At 39.6% G+C, this 21,126-nt stretch overlaps 1 long non-coding RNA gene across 1 annotated transcript in view; it reads right to left on the bottom strand.

Annotated features, from left to right (window-relative positions):
- Positions 1-3,811: 3,811 nt before the first annotated feature.
- Positions 3,812-21,126, bottom strand: part of LOC122221312 — a 55,924-nt gene continuing 38,609 nt past the window's right edge. The window contains exons 3-4 of the long non-coding RNA XR_006203155.1: positions 5,908-6,037; positions 3,812-4,956 (exon numbers count right to left, since the gene is read on the bottom strand). This is a non-coding gene — a long non-coding RNA (uncharacterized LOC122221312). The remainder of the gene's footprint in view (positions 4,957-5,907; positions 6,038-21,126) is intronic.

Raw genomic sequence — 21,126 nt, 5'->3', positions numbered from 1 at the left:
CTACCCTTTCTTCTTAGTTGTCTGATAGGTTAGGGCTCATAATACAGCACCCTCATCTTTCTCACAAATTCCTCTCCCCAACTCTACTTTTTAAAGTCTTTAATATATATCTCCTTATGGGTACCAACCAGACTTTGACTTGGTTTTTGGATAATGTCTTGAAAATCTGCATATGTTTTTTTTCTGCAAAAGTATTTTGGTTTCTGGTACATATCCTATCTCAGTGTCTCAGCTGAAACTTCCAAATTAAACATTCTGTTTCATGTAAATTATCATGTTGTGTGCAAAGCATGTCAGGAACACAAGGATTAAGTGTGTTAAATGTTTCATCTTTTTGAGTTTCTTTGAGGCTATACAAAATTTGGATGCCTATGAATCTTTTTCCTAAGGACAATATGCTGCTAAGCTTTCAATCTGTCTTGAAGCTCATAACACAGGAGCATTGATAAAAGTAAGCTCATTATATGTTGGTCTCAGGAATTAAAACATTAAAAAAATATATATGTAGGGGTGCCTGGGAGGCTCAGTCAGTTGAACTTCTGACTTTGGCTCATGTCATGATCTTGTGGTTCGTGAGTTCCAGCCCCACATCAGTCTTGCTGTCAGTGGAGCTTGTCAGCCTGTCAGTGCAGAGCCTGCTTCAGATCCTGTCCCCCTCTCTCTGCCCCTCCCCCATTTGTACTTTGCTCTCTCTCTCAAAAACTAAAATTAAAAAACCCTATATATGTGTGCATATATGCATGTATATATGTGTATATGTATAGTTCATTGCTAAGACCAAACTATTTGTATGGAGATAATATGCTGTAGAGAAAAAACAAACAAACAGAGCTCCAGTATCATCTGGATATGATTTCTATTTTTTCTACTCCTTACTTTATTACCATGTGGATGTTACTTAACCTTCCTAAGTTATAATTCCTCATCTGTAAAATGGGAGAAAATAGCAACTTCCTAGGGTTGTTTGATGATATGTTGTATATGAAAATTCCGGAGACTCAACCAAAGTTACTTTGGTGGGGAGTTTCTATTATTAATTTGGGGGGGGGGGGAGTTTTAAGTTTATTTGACGACTCCATTCTTCTAGGAGTAGTATGTATTGCCTTGAGTTTTGCAGAAATACTTATCATGGAGCTATTTGTAAATGGAAATATATGGACAAGGATTTGAAGAAGGGAGAGGAGGAGACCGAAAATGTCCTGTATAATAAAGTAAGCAATTTGGAGTTTAACCCCAAAATAGCTATAGTGGCACATCTATTCCTATCTCTTACTCAAGCAAATATATACCTAGGTAGTAGTGAGAAATATAAATTTTAGGACAGAGTGGAAGAGTGTTTTACATCTCAGGGGAAAAAAAACAACTTTTTTTTCATCCAAAAAAGTCCATCAGATAGATCTTTTATCTGCAGAGTTGCTCTCCTAGCCTCCACGCAGCATCTAGTTCCTGGTTCCAGACTCTTCCCAACTCTCAATATTCTCCATATCCCTTTTCTTAAGCAAAGCACTTTAGCTTTGCCTAAGTTTTTCTAATTTTGCATCTTTATTCATTTCACCGAACTCTGTCTTCAAGTAGGTGAAAGACTTTTATATTAAAAATGATGTGTTCAACAGCTAAAAAGTTTCTTTAACTTCTAGGATCCACTTTCCTTAGAATTTGAAAATTATAAATAATTAATAGGCTTTTCATCATTTTTTCCCCTCATCATAGGAATTTCTAGGAGTAGTTTAGATATGAGAGAAGGGGGTCTGAAAAGCAGAATGAAAAGCACAAAACTTCAGCTAGCCCATATGGCACTTTGTACAACTTCAGGCAGATGCAACAACCCCACCCCAAGTCAGATGTGTGGAGCAAAATATGAGCTGAATTTTGGTTCCCTACTCACCTCTTTAGCCAAATAGCCAAACACCCTTGTGCAGTTAACAACTTGTACAACTCTGTATGGTGGCCCAGAGAGGGAAGAATAAAGTAGGTGGAATCTCTGGGCAAGGTGACCTGTGAGAAGTTATCAATGCCTAGAGGGATAGAATAATTTTAAAGGCAGGATTGGCTAATGGTCAATTTTAAAGGTATTTGCTGAGAGGTAGTAAATAATTTCAGTTACCCTGGAACCATCAGTAAAGTTGCCTTTGAATAAAGTCTTGAATTAATGATACTTTGAAGAGTGAAGGGATTGACTCTGAGTATAACTAGTCAAACAATGACCTAAGGTAGAAATATGATTGGGAGATAGAAGCAGCTTTAACATGGGCATGACTCAGGAGTAGTTATCAGCCTAGCCATCCTTTTACCAAATATCCTGGAGAGAATAGGGGAAGGGTGATGCTTGGATTCTATTTCTTTTTTTAAGTTTATTTATTTATGTTGAAAGAGAGGAGGGGGAGGGGCAGAGAAAGAGGGAGAAAGAGAGAATTCCAAGCAGATTCCACACTGTTAGACCTGATATGGGGCTTGAACTCATGAACTGTGAGATCATGACCTGAGCTGAAATCTAGAGTCGAACGCTTAACTGACTGAGCCAAGCACTCCAGAGTCTATTAATTTTTTAAAAAATTTCTTACAAATGTATTTATTTTCTTTCTTTTCTTATTTTAATAGTTGACATACAGTGTAGTATTAGTTTCGGGTGTACTGGATAGTGATTCAACATTCCATATATCACCCAGTGGTCATTGAAACAAATGCACTCCTTAATCCCCATCATCTATTTCACCCACCCCGCCACCCACCTCCCTTCTGTAACCATCAGTTTGTTCTCTATAGTTAAATATGTGTATCTTGGGTTCAATCTCTCTCTCTTTCCCCCTTGCTCATTTCTTTTGTGTTTTAAATTCTACATATAAGTGAAGTCATATGGTATTTGTTTTTCTCTGACTTATTTTTCTTAGCATTATACTCTCTAGTCCCATTCATGTCATTGCAAATGGCAAGATTTCATTCTTTTTTATGGCTGAATAATATTCCATTGTGTGTATATATATATATATATATATATATATATATATATACATATATATATGTATACCACATCTTTTTTTATCCATTTATCTATTGATAGACATTTGGGCTGCTTCAATAATTTAGCTATTGTGAATAATGCTGCTATAAACATCAGGGTGCATGTATCCCTTTGAATTAGGGTTTTTATGTTTTGGGGGTAAATACCAGGTAGTGTGTAATTACTGGATTATAGGGTGGTTCTATTTTTAGCTTTTTGAGGGACCTACATTCTGTTTTTGGATTCTATTTTTATAAATGGAATCCATGACTGTGTCAAGGGAAGCAAGGAGTATAATGATGAAGAGCCTTGATCCAGGCCACTGGAGTCATATCCCAGTGTGCAGAATGGCCCCCAATAATTCTCACTTCCTGGTATTCACACTCTTGCCTAATTTCCTCTCCTTAAGTATGGGCTGGATTTATTTATTCACCTTTAAGAAATAGAATGTAGCAGATTTCATGTGCTGTCACTTCTGAGAGTAGATTAAAAAAAGGCTGTGGCTTCCATCTTGGGTATTCTCTTTTATTCTTTCTTACTTGCTGTAGGGGAACACAGCTAGCTGCCACTTTGTGAACTGCTCTATGGAGAGGCCCATGTGGGAAGAAACTAAGTGGGATCTCTGACCAATAATCAGCAAAAAACCTGAATCCTGCCTACAGCCGCAGATCTTTTCTCAATCAATCTTTAGATTAAACCTCAGTTTTAGCAAATTCCTGACTACAATCCATGAGAGAACTTGAGGCAGCACTCAGCTTCATTGCTATATTAGTTACCTGTTGTTGTGTAACAGAAAACCTCAACACTTAGTGGTTTGAAAAACAGCAACATTTATTACCCTGAAGTTTTCGTGGGTCAGGAATTTGCCTTGACGTCTCTCATTAAGTTACAATCAAGATCCTAGTTGGGACTACTGTCCCCTGAGGGATTGACTGGAGCTGGAGGACTCACTTCCAATGAAGCTCACTAACATTCCTGGCAAGGTGATGGTGTTTAGGAGGACTCAGCTCTTTGCCACATGACTTTCTTATGACTTCTTACGTGTTCTTAAAGTACAGCATCTGATTTCTCCCAGAATGAGGAATCCAATACAGCAAGCTAGAAGCTGAAATGGTTTTTATGACCTAGTGTCAGAAGTCACACACCATTCTTTTTGCCATAATGATTGACCCCACAGACTATCCCTGATAGAGTGTGAGAGGGGACCACCCAGGATTAGTTCTGTCCAGATGTAAGCTATTTGACCTTGGACTAGTTGCTCAAGGTTGCTAAACTTCAGTTTCCCCCACTTTGAAATTGGGATAATACTGGTAGCTCTCATATAGGGTTGTGAAGATTAAATGTAATATTTCAGAGATTAGCATGTAGTAATCAATACAATGCAAGTTGTGTTTTTTCAGTGTAAGTTTTCTAAAAAAGAGTGGGCGTGTGTAAGAGTATAAAATGATGGGCATTTCCAGTATAGCTATCTTGAGCTGTAAGAGAATCTTATGTGTGTGTTCAATAAATATTAGCTATCTTCATCATTATTATTACTAGTTATGAGGGTAATACTGCTTATATTGCAGAACTGGCCCATCTTTCTTAACACTGTTTCAGAGGCATTCCATAGATGACTTGTTATATGATCATCTTACATCTGAAGTTCATTGAGAAGCTATCTAATGGCAGCTCTTGATTAAACCACATTTAACACATTATGACCTAATAAAATATTCTGAATAGTTAGACTGCCTCATTACATGTCACAGAAATTAAAAGTGCAGCCTCTAATGTAAGTGTGCTATCTTTAATGTGCTGGCAGAGAGCTTTTTTTTTTTTTTTTGACAGGGTCAGCAGAACATGAACATGCCTGATCTACAGAATCTGCAGGTCAGTTCAGACATTCTGAGTCTTGTTTAGATTATAGAGGTGTATATTACTTTTGCTTTCAGTTTCATAATGGTGGAGTACAGAGTCTGCAAGAAAATAGGATACAGTTTAGGAAAAATTTGGTTGAAAGGATCAGAAACTCAACGTTGCTTAAGAGTAGGTATATTTATCTTAGGTGTTCGGAGAAATCGCATATAATGCACCTATTGGAAATAGACATCTCTTATACTGGAAATCCACTGAAAGGGCGGGCCTACACCGGCCAACTCCATCTTGTTCTGTGTCCTTCACTTTGACCATGCCTCCTCCCCTTGAGTAACCTCCCGCTCACCTGCCTAACAGGACTCAGACCCTTCCCCAGCCAATTGGCTGAGGCCACAGCCATTACCTCACCAACTGCCCCTAGGCCCCAATAAAACCTTTGTCCTTTTGAAACTCACTCTCTCTCCCCGGTATCTCACCGCTGCGTTGGTGCAGGTAGGGGATTGAGCTCGAGCTAGCTCGAATAAAGGCTCTTTTGCTTTTACATTAGACTCAGCTCCCTGGCAGTATTTGGGGATCACGAATTCAGGGCATAACACCACCAGATGATTTTTCCTTTTCTCTTGCCACATCGTAGTCTCTCATCTTGGGAGTATGTGGTAGGCAACCTCTAAAATGGTCTGCAATGACCGTCCCTTGCTGGTATTTGTAATCTGTACATATCTGACCCTTCTGTAATCTTCCTTTCTTGAGTGTTGCCTGGACTTACTGACCCACTTCTAAAGGTGGAAGTAAATGGGATGTCATTTTTGAGGTTAGATTTAAGAAGGTGGTGACTTCAATGTTGGGTATGTGCACTCTTCCTGTTTCTCAGAACACTTGTGTTGGCGAGAACAAAGAGCCACGTTTTGAGTAGCCATATGGAAAGGCCCAGTTGAACTGGTGAAGACGTGAGGTCCTCAGTGCAACCACCTATGAGAAACTGAAGACCTCAGTCTGAAAGCCTAGGAGTACCGAAAGCCTGCTAATAAACACATGAGCTTGTAAGTGGATACCTCATCCCCAGTTGAGTTGTTGAACCTTGAGATGTTTGCAGCCTCAGCTGACTGCTTGACTGTAACATCATGAGATATTCTGAGCCGAAATTTCCCAGCCAAACTGCTTCTGATTCCTGACTTCCAGGAACTGTAAGCGAATAAACATAAACATTTGTTGTTTTAAGCTGCTAATTTTTGGTATAATTTGTTACCTAGCGGCAGATAATAAATACAGATTTGGTGCCTAGAAGTGGGGTGCTGCCATGGTGAAAACCTAAAATGTAGGAGTGGCTGTGGAACTGGAATTTGAGCAAATCTAGTGAAATTCTAGAGTGTCTCGAAGAAGCTGTTAATAGAAAAGTTTTGTTCTCTTATAAGGCTGAAGGTGAATGCTGGCAGTAAACAGAAGGAAAGGGGAATTCTTGTTAGGGGCCAAAAACTTAGCAACATTGTTGCTTGTAGTATGTGAAAAGTAGAAAATGTGCTTTAAGAACTGTGTGACCTAGCTCAGGAGATTTTTAAGCAACATGTGGAAAATGCTGTCTGCTTTATTCTTGTAGCTTATATAGTAAAATGGGAGAGAATTAAATTGAGAAAAGGATGTTAAGTTAAAAGGAGCCAAGACCTGATAGTTTAAAAAATTTTGTTTTTCCAGATGGCTACTGGTGCCAAAATTAAGAGATGGGTTTTGATCAATATTCAAATCCAGGGTACTGCCTGGAGGACAGAGATTTAAAGATGAAGCAAAGGATCTGACTGGCAAAACTGTTAAGATCTCAGAAAGATCAAAGGTCATGCCCTGGGGTACTAGTCAGTAACACAAAGCGCCCTTTAAAGAGATTAATGGTGCTTCTCACAGATCCTCTCAATGAAACTGTAGTGCTTCTAGGCAGTTTAAGAGCCTTGTGTCTCTGTTGTTTCAGCCAAGGCTCAAGGGAGAGAAAAGCGTATTTCAAGATTTGTGAGTATGTCTAATGGAGTGAACCCCAAGATGATTCAGAGTGGACCCATAAAGTTTTCAAAAGAGCTACATATGCAGGTATATTTCCAGCTTGGACTTGGGGGGTCAGAGATAATTTTAAACAGAGGAGAGTCTTTTGAATCCCAGAATTATACTGGAAGGAAAGAGACTGTGATAGTTGTTTAGCTGTAAACACATGCTATTTTTCACAACAAAAGGAAGACTCAGAGGGCAGAATAAAGAACTGAGAAGGTAGAGGTGAGAGCCAGGGAAAATTATTTCCAGGCCTTGAAATCTAATCAAGGAATATCCAACATTTGCCCAGCTGGATTTCAGAACTGTCGTGGACCATTGACTCCTTTGTGTATCCCATAAGTTCCCTTTTGGACAGGAATGTGTATAGCAGTTTTCCAATACTCAGCTTCCATTGTATATTGTGTGTGTGTGTGTGTGTGTGTAGAGGGGACAGATAACTTTAATTTCAAAGGTTTGTTGATCATGAGGTATTGAATTTGAAGAGCTGTACTTAGGGAACTTCGCCTGAGAAGTCCCATCAATTCCTGGACCTAATTTTGATGACAGGATTCTGGAATTTCGAACCGATACTATAGCAGTTTAAAACTCTCAGTAGTTTGGGAGGAAGGAGATGAAGACTTTTGCATGTGACAGAGATGTGAATTATTGGGAGCCATAGGTGTAGACAGTGGAAGGCTGCTTCTAATATGGCTCTCAGTGATTCTCCCTCATAGTATTCATGCTCTTGTGTAACCTCTTCTCATCTAGTCTGGGCTGGACCTAGTAACTCACTTCCAAGAATTGTAACATAGCCAAAGAGATAGACTGTCACTGCTAAGATTAGGTTTCAGGATGACTGTGGCTTCCATCTTAGATGTGTTCTCTCTTTCACACACTTGTGCACATCACTGGTGCCAGGGGAAGTGAGCTGCCATGTAGTGAGCAGACCTATGGCAAGGTCCATGTGGTGTTGCAAGGAACCAAGCCCCTTAAGGGTCTCATCCCAGGAGGAGCTGAAGCCTGCCAACAATGTTGCTTCATGTTAAGAAGCATAGAAGCAGAGCCTTTAGGCCAGTCTGGTTTTGAGATCCCTGCAGACCTAGCCGACAACTTGACTACAATGTTATGAAAGACCCTGGATTAGAACCACCTAGATAAATGACTCCCAGAATGCTGGCCCTCAGAAACTGATATGATAAATGTTTGTTGTTTTAAGGCCTGAGTTTTGGGGTAATTTGTTATGTGGCAACAGATAACCAAGACAGTCTGCTTTCCCTTTTTGCAGACTGGATTTTTTTTGTTGACTCACTACTTTCTCACAAGGTTGCTTTGCTTGCTAACCATAATTGACTGACTCATTCTCTGGGTCCCAATTTTAAATTTTGGGGGAGACAATCTCATTAGTCCAACTTGGGTCAGAATTCCCATCCTGGTTCGAATTCTTTTACCCAGAAACGTGGAGCATGAAGTGTATAGAGCTGCCTTTTCCAGGCTGTTGGTAAATTATGCTCTTATAAAGACAGTAGGGAGGAAATGATGGGCCTTTCTAGAATTGCTGCTTTGAGAAAAGGTGCCCTAGAACTGTTTCTGTATCTGGCAAAGTGAGGTGGATTATTCACAACAGCAAATCCAGGAGCTATAACATTCAGAAGATTCAGTAAAAGTGTTATAGGATGCTATGGTATTAACAGTGATACTTTTAAATAGTTACACATACTAATGGAAGTTAATGCTTGTTGCAACTCAGCAACACTTAGCAAAACTATTTTCACAGTATTTTCACTGAGTAGTTGAGATGATCATATTATTTTCAAAGTATAACAACACAGGTGATAACTAGAGCTGTCTGGTGAATACATTGACTCCTTCAGGGAGATGTTTTCATTCATCAGGAATGACTTAGAAGTCTGTTAGGAAGGCTCACATCACTGTGATGAAGGAGAACTTCTGTGTATATCTAGGGGCACTAGGGGTTATTGTTAGCATTTTGTGTTTCATTGGTGCTTTCTAGTTGCAAACTGCAGTGATCTTTTTTCTTTAGAGTAGGTTGAACTCAAAATTGTATTCTAGTAATAAAGAGCTGTCTTGTTGAAAGCCTTTTAAAAATCTTTTTCAGATGATTAGTGTTACCCTACATAGCACAATGACTGGAATGTTCTAGAAGGGAGTGTATTGCACTCTAAAAAATAAAAAAAAAAAAACAACCCACATATGTGTTTTAAAAACTTAAGGTGAAAGAAGACTTGAGTAAAATATTTAGAACATAAAATACTAAATGTATCCTAGTGTCAAAATAGTTTTGAATGTGACTGTGTAAGATAATATTCACCTGTAACTAACTGACTAGTTGTTTGTATAATCTTGGCACTGAAGCTTATACAGTGAGATCAGGAACAGGTGAATTTGTGTACCTGCCTCATGAACTCTGGGACACTGGGTCAGGCACTAGCAGTCCTAATTCCTTGAGGACTCCTGGGAACCCTATGAGGTGGCCACAGCCACTACCCCCCACCAGGGACCTTGGACCTGAGGATTTGGCTCCCAGACACTAGATTTATGGCAGTTTATTTATGAAGGAGAAAAAAGAGGCTTCTCTAAATGCTGATGGGAGGGTCCTGGGGGACGAGTAAGTCATTACAGTATAGGAGAAAGTTGAAGGAATGAGTCCCAACAAAGCAGATGCTATTAGCAGATCCGGGAAAGGGTTGGCCAGGACAGCAGCAACTTGAGCTTCATATGATCATGTAAAGGGGATGGAGATAGGGGATTAAGCAACCACACACATCCTTCTTACTAATTATGGTCATGTGATCCACTTCTTTTCCAAAAAGCTTTTGTATTAATTTTAGCTGGGGGCTCAGCAGAAGGATGAGTTGAGTTATTTAAAAAAAACCAAAAAACAAAAAACACCTGGAACTACATATTCTAATCACAGTCATCCAGTCTTTTGAATTTGTCCCTTTAGGGCCTGAGAATAGGTCTGAAGAAAGAATAGTTTGGCTTGCCCTGTGGAGAGCTGTTCTTTCTCTAATCAGAAATCATGTATTCTCATTCAAACCACTAAGATACCCTGTTTCCAGATGTGCCTACAGGTGAAATTAGGCTGCCATGTTGACCTCTAAATCTGTGATATTGACATGAAGCAATAATAAGGGTAGCTAAAACATGGTCTGTGAAGGTCAGGATGCTTTGGATGTGCTAAGTCAGCCACTTTTATGTGGCCGGGGCAGTTTGGTGCTCATCATCCAATCAGTTGGCTTCTTTTAAGTCTCCTCTCATTGGAGCCCACATGGGCTCCATCAATTTGCATCCAGTAGCAGCAAAATTCTCATTCTTTCTCTTGCCATTATTACCAAAGAATTCCACTTTGGGGGCGGGGGGTGGGGTGTGGAGAAGTGGAGAGAAGAAAGTGCACAGTCCATATTTCTGTTTTATAGATACCAACACACTGAAATGTACTTATAAGTTAAGGTTCTGTACTTCTCATTGCATTATACAATAAAATGCTAGATGTATGCTAAGGCAAGCCATCTTTGTTGAGATCAGAAAGGAAAAAAACACTCTTGCATAGTTCAGTTATAGTAGTGGTTCTTATGTTAAAATCACCAAGGGAACCTTAAAAAGTCCTAAATATCCATAGCGATTAATCCAGAATCCAAGCACCAGTATTTATTAAAGCTTTCCAGGTGATTTCAATGTGAAGTCAAGGTTAAGATTACTGAATTACAGTCTTAGTGCTCCGTGAAGCTGCAAATATGGAATTCAGAAATATGTGCAAGAAGCCACTTCTACTAAGTTATATTTCTAACCCTGAGGTAAAATCAACGTGTTCTTGTAGCTAATAGTTTAGTTTGAGCCTGCCTGCCTGTCTATCTGTCTGTCTGTCTGTCTATCTATCTACCTACCTACCTACCTACCTACTTACCTATGAATCTGCCTATCTGCCCATCTGTTCACTCACCCATCCATCTATCCATCCTGGAACAGAGATTGTGTGTATTTTGTGGAGAATCTTAAGTAAAAGAGTGATCCAAGTATAAGTAATTAAACAGGCAATTATCATTAAATATTCTTATTTTTTAAATATTTATTTTTATTTTAGAGAGAGAGTGCAAGTGGGATAGAGGGTCAGAGGGAGAGAGAAAGAGAATCTTTAGCAGGCTACATGCTCAGTGTGGAGCTTGACCTGGTCCTTGATCCCATGACCCTGAGATCACGACCTGAGCCAAAATCAAGAGTTGGAAGCTCAACCTCCTGAGCCACCCAAGCACCCTGAGTCATTAAAGATTTTTAGATAGCAAAGAAACATGATTGAACTTGGTTTAAAAATCATCTGGTGTTGGGGTACCTGGGTGGCTCAGTAGGTTAAACAGGTAACCAAGTCTTGATTTTGGCTCAGGTCATGATCTCATGGTTGGTGAGTTTGAGCCGGCATCAAGCCCCACATGGGGCTGCGCATTGACGGCATGGAGCCAGCAGCCAGCGTGGAGGCTGCTTGGAGTTCTCGTTCTGACTGTCTCTGCCCCTCCCCCACTTATGCACTCATGCAGGCTCTCTCTTTCTCAAAATAAATAAATAAAAACTTAGAAAAAAATCATCTGGTAATAGATTTCATGATTAGAGAGTGAACCAGATCAGGCCAGAAAAGGGGTTATTTTGTATTAATATGGTGAGAAGAAAGGGAGTCTTTAAGATTTTGGTGATGAAAATGGATAGGAAAGTGATATGAGAGAAAGAACACTTTAAAAATAATGGTATTTGCCCTACTGAAAAATTAGAATGATCCATACAAAAACAAAAACAAAAAAAGAAAAGAAAAAAGAAAAAAGAAAAAAGAATGATCCATGCAAAATCTGTGAGAATAAATATTGGGAAATCACTTGTGGCTTTCTTGTGTTGATCCCAAAGGTCCTTTTCAGGGCTTTATTTTCCCCATTGTCTTTTTCCCGCTGCTGCACACCCAGGACTTGTGCCTGTTTTCCTTTCTGCTTTCAAGCTGCTACCACTCAATTTTCCTCTTGGATTTTGCAAGATTGATCTTGCAGTGGGACACAGTACTTTGTCCCTTACTGCACTGGAAGGGAAGCACCCAGGCCCTTGATACTTTTAACATTTTACTGCATATCATCTTTTCCATCAAAAAGGACCTGGGTCATCACTCTTTTCACTGTTTCCACTCTGGCTAACATCAGCTTCTGTATTAGTTATTCATTGCCGCAGTAACCCTGCACCCAAAACTCTGTGACTAACACAATACATATTTAACTTCCAAGCTTTCAGATGAACTGGATGGTTTTTTGGTCTTGGCTAGGATAATTTATATATTGATCAGGATTGAAATCTCTTACATACTCAGGTATTAGATGGCTTGTTGTCCATTCTAGAAAGGCCTTAGCTGGAACAATTGAGGCTCTGTTCTATGTTTTATATCCCAGCAGGCTAAAATCCCAATGGCTAAAGCAAGTGACATGGTCACGTCCAAAAACTAGAAGTGGGACGGAGCCCCTGGCCCAGAGTGGGAGAATGGTGCAGGGCAGAGGCAGGCATGCAAGAAAGGGTGAAGAATTAATGCAGACAATTGTTCACAGTCTTTTCTCTTGTTCCGTCCACTGCTTAAGTGAGGGGTCAGCCTTCACCCCCTGTTCACACTCAGAGTCCTCATGAAAGCAGCCCAAGGGGGCATTCTGTTAAATCCTTTGTCTTTATTATTCCTAGATTGATGCTCTAGCCCAAATGTCTAATTTCCTAATAACAACAACAGCAATAAATCTAATAATAATGATCAAATTTTTTTCTATGTAACAGACACCACTCAAATTTCTTTACTGGCATTATGGCATTATTTAGTCCTTATAACTAGTCTTTTAGAAAACACTATCCCTATGCAACAAGTGAGGAACTAAAGTTGCACAAAGTCGACATTTAAAAAACTTGCACAAAGTCAACATCTCAATATTTCTTTTATCACCAAAGAAGTAAGATATTTTATTGCCCAAAATATGTACAAGCAAAGATAAGAAATAACAGACAACCGCTCAGCATTTTGATGAATAAATTTTTTTATTATGTATATTTTGAGAGCAGATACCAAGGAATAAACATTTTAATAACTATGATGTGGGAAATTAGGTTTACTGGGAATACTGACTTCATATGAACAATACAAGCCTGCATTAATAAGCTACATTTAAATGGAGCTGAAATTCTTACTTCTGCCCCAAACTACAACCCACCTTTCTCTCCCACCCACACATCATTTACCTACTGACTTTACTTTCACTTTATTTTTTTATGTTGATAAAAGATTTTCTAAATTTATGATGATAAGCAGAACTTAACAAGATATATAAACAGCATAGCAGAAAGAATCACAATTAGAATATTATAAAACCCTTTTTCCTCCTTAATTTGCAGGAAGCATACAGGGTGGATAAAGGTAAATTTTATTCACTAGTAGAAGCATATAATATGTAAGCACTAGAAAATGATCAGTACTATTCCAACACATTTTAATTTAGAGCATCTATCAAAATAAGAAGAAAGATTATAATTCATGTAAAAAGGGCTTATAACTCTGCAATTCCTCAGATTTTCTTCTAGGATGAAATCATCTTGGGTTTTAATGAAATTTAGTTGAAATGCACAGTGAATACCATTAGAAGTTCTCTGAGAATTACCCTGATAATGATGACATCATTTAGAGAGTCATAAGTGTGCCACTGAAGTAAATGTTCCAGATTGTTAAATTTTGTCACTTTTAAAAGCCAAATTAATTATATTTATTTTAACCATTTTTTGAAGGAAACCTAATACCAATGTGCTATTTTGCTGCTTTTAGAACTGAGCATACTAAATATTTTATTCATTTTGTGAGGAGTAGGTCTCAGGTTACCGTTACGAATAATTTTTGTTTTATATGTTACTACAGTATTTCCCTCAGGGGCTAGTGAGTTATGTATGTCTGTTTGATTAATTACCTCAAATTTTTTAATAAGTTCTGGTGATTCTCTTGCCACTATTGTCTCTTCCTTACTCTAGGCTGTTTCAATTTGACAATTCCCTTTCCTTCATACTTTTAATCTATTTTTTTTCTGTAACCCTATTTTAGCATAAATCAGATAAGCGTTCCAAACCAGTAGATTAAGTTATATATTACATTATAATTCAGTAGCCTTTTGCCCAAGAGCCTGAGTCCCATATATCTTCTAAAAATAAATGAAATTTATCTGTTCATTCAAAATAGGTTTTGAATGTCACTACCATATTTCATTGACTCTAAGATGTCAATTACAATACAGACTCCTGTTATACGGACTACTAAGAAAGAAATAAAGTTGCATGTTATAAGATGCATCCCCAATTTAGAGATGTTAAAATGTATACAAATATAAGTCGTGGAGGGGCTGAAACATGATATGTGAGTGAGATTATGTTCTGGGTTATGGAAGTGCATCAGTAATCAAAGTTGATAATATCCCTACTCTAATGGTGCTTGCATTCAAATGGGGAGAGCGAATAATTATGCCCGGTGATCATTACGGCAAAGGTAGGCAAGGAAAGGAGAGTGACAAGTGGGAGTGGGGATGCTCTTTTTACATAGTCAGAGTCAGGGAAGGCATCCCCTCTGATGAGGGGATATTTGAGAAGAGATCTAAAGAAAGGGAAAGAGTGAGCCATGATGTGGGATAAGATAACTCCAGGTAGTGGACTCTGAGATGGGAACATGTTTGGGCTGTTAAAGGAACAGCAAGTTATCAAGGCTGCAGTGGAAGAAAAGGGAGAGAGGAGATGACATCAAAGAGATGTGAACTCCAAATTAGATCAGGCCTTGTACACATGAAAATAAGAACTGTGGGTTTTACTCCATGGCAGATAGCAAGCTGTACAAGGATTGTGAGTAGAGAAGTGACATGATCTGATTACATTTTAACATACATATTGTGCCTGCAACATAGACAACAGGTGGAAACAGGAAGATCGGGTGGGAGACTATTGCAATTACCCAGATGAGAGATGATGGGAGCTTAGACTAGTGTGACAGTGATGGAGGTGGTGAGAAGTGGTCACGTTCTGGGTATGTTGTGAAGGTCAACCTTTTAGAATTTGCTGAAGAATTCCACAGTGGGGTATGAGAAAAAGAGGGGAGTCAAAGATGACTCCAAGGTTTTTGGCCCATGAAGGAATAGAGTTGACATTTATTGAGATTGGGGGAAAATGAGGGAGGAGGAATAAGGTGGAGAGAGAAGAAATAAAGACATTGGTTTTATACATGTTAGGTTTGAAATGCCTTAGCTATCAAGTGGAGAGATGAGATAGGCAGTTGGATACATGAATCTGGACTGCAGGGGAGAGCCCCACTCCACAGAAATAAATTTAGGAGTCAAGAAAACGAGTGAACAGAGGTGTCCATCGTTGCCCATAGATTGAGCAAAATGAGGACTAAGAATTGATGTAGGAATTTTCAACTTAGAGTTTGTGGGACAGGACAGATTGGAGTGAATTCAGGAAAGAATGAGAAAAAAGTGGAGGCAGATCTTTCAAAGGGTTTTGTTGTAAAGGGTGACAGAAAAATGGGGTGATTATTACTTCACGTAAGTTTGAAACCTTCTCCAATTACTTTTATTTTTTACTTTTTAAAGCTTATTTATTTTGAGACAGAGAGAGGGAGGGAGGGAGGGAGGGAGGGAGAGAGAGAGAGAGAGAGAGAGAGAGAGAGAGAGAGAATATCCCAAGCAGGCTCCTTGCTGTCAGAACAGAGCCCAATGTGGGGCTCCATCTCATGAACTGTGAGATCATGACCTGAGCTGAAATCAAGAGTCAGATGCTTAACTGACTGAGCCACTGAGGGGCCCCTCAATTACTTTTAATATCTTCCAGTTGGAAGGCATAGCAGCAAAGTATCTGGGCTGCAGGGAACATTAATTCTCTGATGTCATGTCTCAAAAGACTTGGTCAAGAAATGAAGTAAGCTCAAATATATTTTTCATTCAAAGAAAAGCCCTGTGTTTTTTGTCATTTGAATTACTTTTTGAAAATTTAGGGAAGCGTTGAAGGGAAGTGTTGAAGATAACAGAACAAGATTTGCAAATACAGCGTCCAAAAGGCTCAATCACCTTGTACACTAGAAATCTCTACCCTAAGCAGAGGAATTTGTGTTAGTAGGTGCCTGGGAAGATACTAACTTGGGCCTTAGATACTATTATATGTACTAAAACTTCAGACACTGCCTGTCTGAAAGGGTGGCTGGGGATTCAATAAGAATGGCTCAGAACAGCTAAAAATACAGGGAGGCTCCCATATGAAATCCATGCTGGGAATTCAAGTAGCTGTTGTACTTCCAGAGTGGGTAGCTATAACCTTTTAGAAAGAAGTCTTTGTGGGGCGCCTGGGTGGCGCAGTCGGTTAAGCGTCCGACCTCAGCCAGGTCACGATCTCGCGGTCCGTGAGTTCGAGCCCCGCGTCAGGCTCTGGGCTGATGGCTCGGAGCCTGGAGCCTGTTTCCGCTTCTGTGTCTCCCTCTCTCTCTGCCCCTCCCCCGTTCATGCTCTGTCTCTCTCTGTCCCAAAAATAAATAAAAAACAAAAAAAAAAAAAGAAGTCTTTGAGGATTGAGTGATTGTATATCAGTAGCTTGTAGCATCCCATTAAATGCAGTTCCTGATTTTCACTGGCTAGATAACTCCCAACTCTGGCCTCAAGGCAGGGTGACAACCCCACTCGCTTGAGTTTTTTCAGACTCTGGTGTCAGTGGATCTCTAGGTGGTGTTTCACAAATGCTCATGGGTCAGCCCCTGCTGTCCCCACTCCACTGGGTACCACCGTCCACTCTGCTGTGGATGGCTGATTCTATGCTGCACCTTCAGGCTGCTTTTCTTTCCCTTGGCAGGTTCAAATAGCTATTTTGAGGTAGCCAGAGTGGCCACTTTCTGCTAAACTTTAGGCTCTGTTGCTGAATCTTATTCATCATGCTGGATATCTTCTTTACTTGGAATGATTTCTGTCTTTAAGACTCTGAAAGTGCTTGCAGGCAATTTACCTTATCTTTCTCCTCACCTTTGTTTGCCAGAAATACCATCTATGTCTGAACTGTACTCATGGACCATGTTTGGGTTCTTTGCCTTTGAGGCTCCTCATTCCTTATGTAAATCATTGGATGTAAAGAGATACCAAGAGCTGTGAATCAACTCCACATGCCAGATGGATCCAAGTTTCAGCTATTTCCAAGCTAACTGGGAACCCTTCAGAGCACCTGTGGATTCTAGAGAGGCGGGGAAAATGCAGTGGTATGAGGCCTCTGCATTTTTTTTCTCTTTTATCTATGCCACAGTAGTTCAGATCTTTGGAGAAGCAGGAAGAGAAATCGGAGTTTAGATTCTCTATTACCATATTTATTCTTTACCATAAAACCTATTTTAGAGACTTAAATTGATGGTGGATATTGCTGGAATCTGAAAAAAATAATATAGCAGTGTGTGTGTGTGTGTGTGTGTGTGTGTGTGTGTGTCTGCTAGTCTGCCTGCTAGGCTGGAAAAAGCTTTTCAGTTGCTTTTTCCTTTATTGAGTATAGGACATGCCTTAAAAATAAATCCTCTGATTTTGCTCTTGGAACTTTGGGAGTTCAGATAGGCGGAGAATATGTCGGAGTTTCATTTAGAATCGCTATTAAAAAGCCTTCGTATATAGATGATGATGGTACTGACATACACTGTTGGCACACTGAATAGTTAGCAGTGGTTTTTGTTCTCCCCAGCAGCAGGGATGCGTCTGAGCTGAGATGTCCCTGCTACTCTCCAGGTCCCCATTTGTGAAATGGTTGGCTGCTTCCAGGGAGGAAGTTGATGGCTGGGAACCATTTTCTCTGTGCAATGTTAAGTGCTCCTTGTGGACACTGCTGCCACAGGGATGATGAAAACCTGGCAAATTATTGTTCATCTCAAGGCAGCTACTAATGTGCTTCCCTACTGAGCGGAAGTCAAAAAAGTAAAGGAGGCTGCAGCAGGAAGGTGCTGATGCCTTCCTCTCTTTGGCCAGTCCCCAGCTGCTGGGTCTTCCTTTTGTGGTCCAGGTGTTCATGCGAGCAGCACAATCCATGTGCTCTGGACAGCTGCTCGTAACCCAGCAGAGACAGCAGGCAGGTGAAACACTAAAACGTTATTCTATGAAATATTTAAAGAAAGCTGTGAATTTAGTTTTCTTTTGATTAGTTCTCCAGATCTATACTTCACTAGCTTTGCTGAAGGGCCAGAATCAAACCAGAGATCCCCCAAGAGCCTATTTAAGTACTTTGCAGTGTTTACTTAATATTTTAAAGATAAAAACACTTTGGAACATTGAGCACTCCAAAAAAAAAACAACAACAAAAACCGCCCCCCCAAACCTATTTATGGACCCTGTGGGCATTTCACCTTTAAGACAGCAAACCTGCCAGGAAACTGAGAAGTCTTTCATTTTTATAGCACTAGATAAATTATGGGATGAGTCCGCTTCAGTGGGGTCTTTTAACTCTTTCTGCTCTGTCTTCCGGTGTGTGAAGCTTAATCTCGGGAGAAAACACTTCCTTTTATTATGATGCCTTCCAGCACTTTTTATTTAGAATATTTTAACAAAAGAAACAAGCAAATCTGTTTTGCCAGGATACGGGCTTGCAAACAAAAGAGCTGTAACAAAAGAGCTGTAGATCTGCCCCTTTTCAGAATTAGAAAACCCAGGCTCTAGTGCTGGCTCTGGCGTTGGTGGTTATGTAACCTCAGGAAAATTTTGGCCATGCCAGTTACTAGCTGTGTGACTGTAGGCAAGTTACTTAATCTTGCTAGAGCATGTATTTTCTTATCTGTAACATAAGGAGAATTAATAATCCCTACCATTCTGGCCTGTTGTGAGAACAGAGTGCAGATACAGCACCTAGCACAAAGCCTTGTACATTGTAAGCACCCAGGAATGTTAAATAATCTGAAAAAAAAAAAAAAGCATTTGGTTTTAACTCCATTTTAAAAAATTTGTAAAATGGTGGCTGTCATATACGTTGCACAGGGTTATTAGAAGGTTTAAATGAACATGACATGAGTGAGTACTTTATATACTAAATGCCATGTAAATGTAAAGTATATTCATAATCATAATGGATTTTGAGAAGTGGCAGAAATCACAGGTAAGAGGAAAGAAAAACAATCGAGAAGATAGCAGGAAAGTTGCGAACAATTGGTGGAGTGGCTTGCACGTTATTAGAAGTGAAGGAACAGAATTAAAAGTGCCACTCAAACCAAATCAAACCAAATCTAATCCAAACCAAACACATAAACAAAACAAGCTACCCTCCCCAACCAGCCCCCCAGCCCCACCCCCACAAAGCCCAAACAGCACTCAGCCTGCCAGTGTGCTAGCAACACTAAGTTGCTCCTCTCCATCTTAAGAATACATGCATTACAGCTTTCTCTCAGGAGATCTGCTGGTCCGTGCTTCTGGTTCTGAGATAATTAGGGAAAGAATGTTGTGAATAAAGACTGAAGCCCGCTGCTGGACAACACTGCACAGACCTTCCTGCTTCAGTCCCAGGGCTCCTCCTGACCCAGGTGGTGCCTCTGTTCTTTCTCTTCTCAGGAGATATCCTACTCAACCCAGCACTTTGGACACTGTGGTAGGGAGATGGGGCTCGTCCCCAGCTGCATACTTGCTTACTGTGTCAGAACACTGGCAGCAAGGATTTTTATTTTAAGAATTTTTCTGCTGATAAATATGTGGTAATAAACAGGATATTAGAAAAATGGGAAACAGTGAACATGGAAATGTTACCAAGTTTATAACAGTTTCAGATATAGTAGTGTCTGCTATACTGTACAGTAGGAATGGAACTGAAGAGTTAAAATTTGAGTCAGGTTTACTAAAGTCTTTCTTTTAAAAAAGAGAAAGTGAATATTCTCTGTTGTATGCTACCTTAAGTTTATGAGCCCTCACATATATGTGTGGGTATATGTATCTCTTTTCCCCCACTATTTCAGGGCTGAGCAGATGTTACTTTGGTCATTTTTCTTCCTTCTGGTCATACACACAAATCTGTAAAGAACCCAAAAGAATGTTCGTGCAAGGAGAAAAGACCATGTGAGCTGGTATGGAGTAAACTATCAGGGAGGTGGGGATAACTTTTCAGAATCAATGAGGACATGAATGATGAATTAATCACTATAAATTAGCCTAGGCTCACAGGCCAGGACTTGAATAAATCAAGCTGATGCAAAGCAGAGATTTAATAACATGTAAAATATGGCTCACAATGGTAGTTATACAGTATTCAGGCTCCTAATATTTGCTGCTTTAAGATATAAAGTCTTGGATGGCTAAGTAGAAGGGTTTGGGTCTTGTGTGAATTTTTGGAGAGTGGAAATTTCTCGACTAATTCACATGGTTTTTACTATGACATTCCATCTGGAATACAATGATGCTTGCAGATAGATACTGTTCCTCCTTATAGTGATGGATGCTGGTGGGCCTGACAAGTGAGTCACTTATCTAGGTGCTCATCATAGTATATGAACTGTCATTCCAGAAATCCTGGAAGCTCTGTAAAAGCCTCTGTCCTTCAGTGTGGCAGGAGACTGTAGGGATTTAACTGAACCAAGCATGAGGGTTAAAGACAGATATCTGATGCTGAAAGTAAAAGATAAGTATTAGGGACTACATTCTCCTTTACTAACCCTTACCGTCATGTTCCCAGTGTTCCCAGGGAAGCCAAATATAACTCACAGGATCGGGCTCTCTTCTGTAAGATAAGGGCGGAAGGAAAATATCTGTAGATTGAAGAATGGAGCCATTAAGGTAGAATTGGAATGAGGGGTGGAAACAGTGCCCTTTTATTTTCCTCTGTGTTTTGTTAGCAACAAGTTGTCAAGGGGAGCCTTCAAGACATATTAGTTTGAGAAAGAACAAATTAGATAAAAAGATCTAGTGCTAGATATAAATTAAAGCTGTTTTTTATGAACTGCAAGTATCTCGCTCTCTTATGAGAAGGATTGTAGATTATTTTTTAAAACAAAATTTGAAGTTTGGCATTAGTGTCTCCTAATTCTCAGATCATTTATTATAACTTTTCTTTTTTAAGGTGTTATAATAATGCTCTGAAGGATAGCGATAATGCAGATGTGTTCTATGCCTCTTGGGACCAGGCAGAATTTGGAATGATTTAGGGGCAAACAGATAATGCTTCATTACCCAGGAAACTGACCCTTCTCCCATCTGCTGTAAATGAGATCTGAAAACTTTCTCCATCCT

The sequence above is a fragment of the Panthera leo genome, chromosome B3, assembly GCF_018350215.1.
Source record: "Panthera leo isolate Ple1 chromosome B3, P.leo_Ple1_pat1.1, whole genome shotgun sequence".
Classification (NCBI taxonomy): domain Eukaryota; kingdom Metazoa; phylum Chordata; class Mammalia; order Carnivora; family Felidae; genus Panthera; species Panthera leo.
This window is presented reverse-complemented; position numbering and strand designations above follow the sequence as displayed.